The sequence below is a fragment of the Cibotium barometz genome, chromosome 3, assembly GCF_041138505.1.
Source record: "Cibotium barometz isolate CiBa-2024 chromosome 3, ASM4113850v1, whole genome shotgun sequence".
In the NCBI taxonomy this organism is placed as follows: domain Eukaryota; kingdom Viridiplantae; phylum Streptophyta; class Polypodiopsida; order Cyatheales; family Cibotiaceae; genus Cibotium; species Cibotium barometz.
The window spans coordinates 73441076-73448339 of NC_141048.1; positions in this window are offsets into that span (position 1 = coordinate 73441076).

A 7264-nucleotide genomic window follows, 5' to 3' on the forward strand; every position below is an offset into this window, starting at 1 on the left:
CTCACATGTGATGCTATGTCAACAACATCAAGATTCATGCCACCTCGACATTTGCCTCACTGTCTGCTAACAAGATATTATCCTCTCCCTAAAAGGGGAGTTGGATTGACATTAGGGCTGCTCAGAGTCTTAGCAATAGCGGAGGGTTTACATCCTACACTCTTGGGGTTAGGAGATCTCTTGTTAAATACTATTAGGATTAGATATAATTAGTGTTAGATATTGGTAAATAGTCTTAGTGTTACATATTGATCGTAATACAAGTACTAATAGGTCCAACATTTATAAGTATTCAACTAACATTGATACAGTTAAATAGTAATACTAATAGCATCTTTAAGTATCTAGTGCAAACATCAACAATATGTGGAGTGAGCTCACTTGCTCTCTCAGAGGTCGTTGGGAATCATAGCGCAAATCTCGAGCATTACATTGATAGGTGTTGATCAAATACTAATACTATTAGTGTTAGGTGTTATTAGATACTAACTAACATTAAATTGAGTCTGATCTAGCTAATCCTAAATTTGTAAATCTAATATAACTATAAAACTAACTCCAATTGTTCTACTACTAATTGTTCTAATATTGACTAATATTAAGTGTATGCAATACTAATTAATAGTGCCTAGTTAGTAAATATTCTAAATATTGATCCTAACCTAGCTAATACTAACTATATGAACTGATCCAAACTATCCAACTAATACTACTACTAGCTTTTGTAATACTAAACATATTTGTGTTAGTCTTATACTAACTATAGGCCCATATTAACACTAAGTCTATTCAACTTGTACTGATTAGATACTAATTCAAACTAATTGTATCTAATACTAACATTTAAACTGCTAACTATATTTGATATCAAAAAATAAACTGTTCTGAATTGTTCCTAACTATTATGAATTGTTCTAGTTTTGGACTGTTCCTAACTGTTCTGAATTGTTCCAAACTAAGTGTTCTGGACTGTTCTAAACTAATACTAACAGTGTTAGATACTGTCAGTGCTAGATATTTGGTGTTAGTCTTATACTTATACTAACCTAACTATTACTAATTCTGTTACTACATCAAATCTCTTGTAAGATCCCTGTCTCCACCGCGCAATGGATTCGGGGTGCTAGCAGCGGAAGTAGCACTTCTTGCGCACGGGTAGGGTCCCACACTCGGGGCCTCGCCCACGGATATCCGGACAAGAGACTAATCTGTCGGTTATTCCAAAACCAAACCCGGAAAGACTTCCTTTATCCGGAAAACACGGGCGATTCCACCAGGATAACTTTTTACTCTAACGTAGTCAAGACCATTACTGATCAAACTGATCCGACTGCACCTATAAAGGTACTCGATCAGATCAAGGAAGAAACTTGCACTTGGATCATTGGGATCAACGCTTTTTTCCCCATCAAGAGAGGCACAGCCGTTGATTCCTATCCATAGAACAATTACTATCCGGGATTTACTTCATCTATCATAATAACAGAAATTGAGTCTCGATTTACGGATCCATCAATCCAGCCTAACCCCATCCAGTCCCATGGGTTAGCCAACCTCCCAACCACTGTAGTGATGGGATCCAATTAGGAATTTTGTTAGGTTTTGTCCCGAGGGTACCAGGGAAAATAGTTCCCAGGCCCCCTAGCCGGAAGTTCATGCAAACTTAAAACTAGTCACACCACTTATGTACCCAATATGAAATTGCCTTTTTCTCAACATCAGCTAACTTTAAACAATCCTTTAATGAAACCATTATTTCATTGATCATTATCATCAAAATCTCCGGTTGAATCCATATTTCTAATCATTCATTCATCGATGTACTTATGGCATCATTGGCAACCAGAACGCTCACCACCTGTTCACTCAGGGGCCTTTTCAATAGTTCCTAGCTCATAGTACCCGACAATATTTTCACATATAAAAATCAAGATTGAATCCTCGTTGAAGATCAGCAAGATCAATCCAACAGATCCATATAAGAGAGCCATGGACTCATCCGTTGAGGACCAGCAAGGTCAATCAACCAGATCCATGCCCGGTTTCAAAAAACAACTCTTTACTCCTTGTTCCAATATCTTCCGCACGTGTGGGTATCTTTGGCGACCCAGAGCCCGAGCACCGTATGGTCAACACCCTCTAGGATCCTTCGCAAGTGACCTAGCGCTTCACTCCTAGGCCGCTTCCTTGGTCCCTCATCCACCGTACCGGAAGCTCACCATTTAAATCAAACCGAGGCTGGTCAAGACCTCGGTCGACCTTACTACGCGAGACGTCCTCCATTGACTCTCTGTCAGCAGTTGCAACTTTATCAGTTAGGTCTCCATAACCTTAATCCACAAGACGGTCAAAATGCTTCCCCAGCATTCTTGACATAAAACAGTCATTTACAAACAGGTCACAAAATACAGAACCCCCGTCTTTCCACATTATCCCTCCTCGGTCCACATTACTTATTCTACATTCCATTCATATGTACTCATTCTCATCCATTCACTCATATCGACGACACATTATTTCCCATACCCATTCACATTCATTATTCTACATACACATCCATGCATACATCCATTTTCACATCCTCATTCATACATCCACATCCACATACATACATCCATATCCGTATCTACATCCATACATCCACATCCACATCCACATCCACATTCATACATCCACACATACACATCCACATTCACATTCATACATCCACATCTACATGCATACATCCATACATACACATCCACATTCACATCCATACATCCACATCCACATTCATACATCCACACATACACATCCACATTCACATCCATACTCACCCTATCACAACCCATATACATCTTATCCCATCACATACACTTCTTACCTCATCCCATACACATCTTATCACATCTTAACTCATCTTATCACATCCTAACTCATCTCATATACCTCTTATCATATCCTATCACATCTTATCACATCCTATCACATCTCATATGCATCTTATCACATCCTAACACTTCCCATATCTATTTATAGAATACAAGAGAGTTCTTATATTTGATATAAGATTTCTTTACACATCTATTTATGCATAAATTCCATTTAAGGAGACTAACACTCTCGGATTAAAAATCAATCTTTTATGCATCTTCCTATGCATAAATTCATTTTAAATGAGAATGACACTTTTGCATTAAAATCAATCTTTTATGCATCTTCCTATGCATAAATTCAATTTAGTAGGAATTGCACTTTTAGAATAAAAGAATTTCTCTTATGCATCTAACTTATGCATAAAATCCATTTATGATGAAAATCACACTTTTAGTATAAAATTTTTCTTTTATGCATATCTCTATGCATGAAATCCAATATGATGAAAGTAATACTTTTTCAATAAAATAATCATCTTTTATGCATACTTCTATGCATGAATTTTAAATATGATAAAAGTAACACTTTTATAATAAAATAATCATCTTTTATGCATACCTCTATGCATGAAATTCAATTATGATAAAAGTAACACTTTTATAATAAAATAATCAACTTGTATGCATACCTCTATGCATGAAATTCAAATATGATAAAAGTAACACTTTTATAATAAAATAATCAACTTTTATGCATACCTCTATGCATGAAATTCAAATATGATAAAGTAACACTTTTATAATAAAATAATCAACTTTTATGCATACCTCTATGCATGAATTTTAATTATGATAAAAGTAACACTTTTATAATAAAATAATCAACTTTTATGCATACCTCTATGCATGAATTTTAATTATGAAAAAAGTAACACTTTTATAATAAAATAATCAACTTTTATGCATACCTCTGCATGAAATTCAAATATGAAAAAAGTAACACTTTTATAATAAAATAATCAACTTTTATGCATACCTCTATGCATGAAATTCAAATATGATAAAAGTAACACTTTTATAATAAAATAGTCAACTTTTATGCATACCTCTATGCATGAAATTCAAATATGATAAAGTAACACTTTTATAATAAAATAATCAACTTTTATGCATACCTCTATGCATGAATTTCAAATATGATAAAAGTAACACTTTTATAATAAAATAATCATCTTTTATGCATATCTCTATGCATGAAAATAAAAATGATAAAAGTAACACTTTTGATATAAAAATTTATCCTTTATGCATATTTCTATGCATGAAAATGAAAATGATAAAATTAACACTTTTGATATAAAAATTTATCCTTTATGCATACTTCTATGCATGAAAATAAAAATGATAAAAGTAACACTTTTGATATAAAAATTTATCCTTTAAACACATAATCAAAATGCATCTTCTATGCATGAAAATGATACTTTAGAATATGGAAACCATAAGGATTACTCTTTTAGAATAAGAAAAGATGAATTTTATTTCACTAAATTCTAAAAATTTCACCATAACCTTCTTTGTATGGCTGACCATTTTTCAATTCTCTAAGTCTTAAAACTAATTAAAAGTGCACCAAAAGTATTGAAATTATCCTAAAGTAAATATTTTTCCACTTAATTAAAACAAACACTATAAAAACTTGACATTAATCAATTAACCACTCACCTAGGATAGAGAATGGTTGGTTTTGTTAGAGAAGAGAGGGGAATGCCTTTTTGTAATGAAGCATAACATTTTTAGAGAAGACATAAAGAATAAAAACCATTTAAAACCATAAAATCCATAAAGTAAGTGAAAAAAAAAAAGAGAATCACCAACTTACTAATGACTTTGATAGCTTTCCTTTGGCTTGATGGTTTGAGGGTTCAACTCTTGCTTGAACAAGAGTGGCCACCAATCTTTGGAAGAGGGAAATGTCAAAAACTACTGAAATGAATTCATAGTTCTTGACTTGGGTGGAGTAGAGTAACAGTGCATAAAACACTATTATTTTTCAACAAAGGGGGAGGCTTCTATTTTTAGAAAAAATTGAGCTCCTAACCAAACAAACTGATTCTAGAATTTTCCAAATCAGTTTGGTTAATTTTTGATCATTTTTAGGTGAGTTGAGTTAACTTTTTGGAACTAGACTTGAATTAGGAGAGAGGAGAGATGAAATATCTCAATTTTTTATGATTAAAAACTCAATTTGCACATGTGAAGTAGGCGCCTCATTAAAGGGCCTCCCCTTCCTTACATGTGTCAAAAATGGAATCATTATACCCAAAATATCTCATATTTTTAATATTGCTCATAGTTTCTCACTAATAAACCTTGTAAATATTCAACTCTTCATCTTATGTGAGCATTGAAGGGACTCCCCTTCCTTACATATGTGTCAAAATGGAATCATTATACCCAAAATATCTCATATTTTTTATATTACTCATAGTTTCTTACTAATAAACCTTATACATAGTCAACTCTTCATCTTATGTGAGCATTTACTCATTTTTGGGTATCTTCTTTTATAAAATTGGATTTATCTCCTCCCCACACATGGATTGATCCATTGGCCCACAGGAACCTTAATTGGACTATAATCCAAAAATTTCTGAAAATCTACACCCTTAGGCTAAGGTCCTTTATAACCATTTCCAATTAATTCCAATTGCACATAGTTCTTTTTGAATTTCTGTTTCAGGGGAATTCATTTTAATAATATGAAAAATTTTTCTATCTAGAAATATTCAAAATCTAAATATTCTCTCTCTAGAATATTTTCTCTCTCTAAGTCAAAACAGTTAGAAATAAGATCTTTTATATTTCAAAAGAGGGGATTTATTACAGGGGAAGATGCTAGATATCTTGAGAGGCTGGGGAGGAATCTTACATCAATACTCTTTTGTCTTTTTCATTGTTCCAATACATGGGGTTAACAATTGCAAATGATTCAAAGAGTTCATCTTTGGGAAACCGTTGTTGGATCTCATCAACTAGAGTGGCACACACAGAAATAAGCTCTTTCCTAACAAAGCTTATGAGTTGTGGAAAAGTTGACTGTTTGACTTTTCAATGCTTTTCAACTCCCTTCACCTTTCTCATGAGATGAAGTTCTATCAATTTTCCTTTTGACTTCATGCACAAACATCCTTTTTTGATTATAGCATAAAAAGCTATTCTCATTCTCAATATCCAAACTAGTATTCCATTTCTCAAACTCCTTGCTTGAGAAGCTTGAGCTTTCTCCATAGAGGGTAATTAATTACAAGCATGCGAGCTTTCGTGCTACAGTATACTCCATAATGTAACAGTCCCGTGCTTGTGCTATTTTTATTAGATGATTCATCTCTCGTGACATTGGAAGTAATCCACCAAGATATAAAAATGTTTTTGCATCACTAAGGAGATCTAACCGCCCAGGCAAAGAAAAACTCCTTAGGAATTGAATAGAGTTCAAGGGTACAGCCTGGATGATGGCATTATGTATTATAATCGCAGGCTATGCATTCCCAATGATGAGGGAACCAAGGACCAAATTTTGAATGAAGCCCATGACAGCATTATAGCAGGACATCCAGGTTTCATCAAAACCTACATGTCTATAAAGAAAAGCTTCTTTTGGCTTGGTTTGAAAAAGGATGTACTGAATCATGTACGTCAATGTCTGACATGCCAGAAAGTCAAAGCTGAAAGAGTAAAAATGCCTGGGAAGTTACATCCACATCCCCCACATGAAGTGGAAATGTATCAGTATGGACTTTATTACTAAGAGCAGATGGAACTCCAACCTGAAGAAATCCTTGATGATCGAGAAAAGATTCTCAGGAACAGAATTCTAAGAGAATTATTGGTCAAATGGAAGTTCTATCCTTTTGAAGATGCCACCTGTGGGAGAAAGAAGCTGATCTGTTTGCGAGATTACCCCCAGTTTGCGAGATGAGGACATCTCGCGTTTTTCAAGTGGGAGAGAATGTAAGATTCCTCCGCAGCCTCTCAAGATGTCCAGCATCTTCCACTGTAATCAATTCCCTCTTCAGAAATATAAAAGATCTTGTTTCTACCTGTTTTAGCCTAGAGAGAGAAAATATTCTAGAGAGAGAATATTCAGATTTTGAATAATTTTGGATGGAAAAATATCTCTCCTTATTAAAATAAGTTTTCCCAAAACAGAAGTTCAAAAAGATTTTCAGAAGGTGCATTAGAAATTAAGTATAATTTATTGAAGAGGCCTTATCCTAGGGGTCCAGATTTTTGAAAAATTTCAAATTAAGGTTTTGAAGGGCCAATCAAATTCATCCAAATATATGAAGAAGATAAATAGAAGAGATAAAGAAAATCACCCCCAAAAATGAGTAAATAATCACATA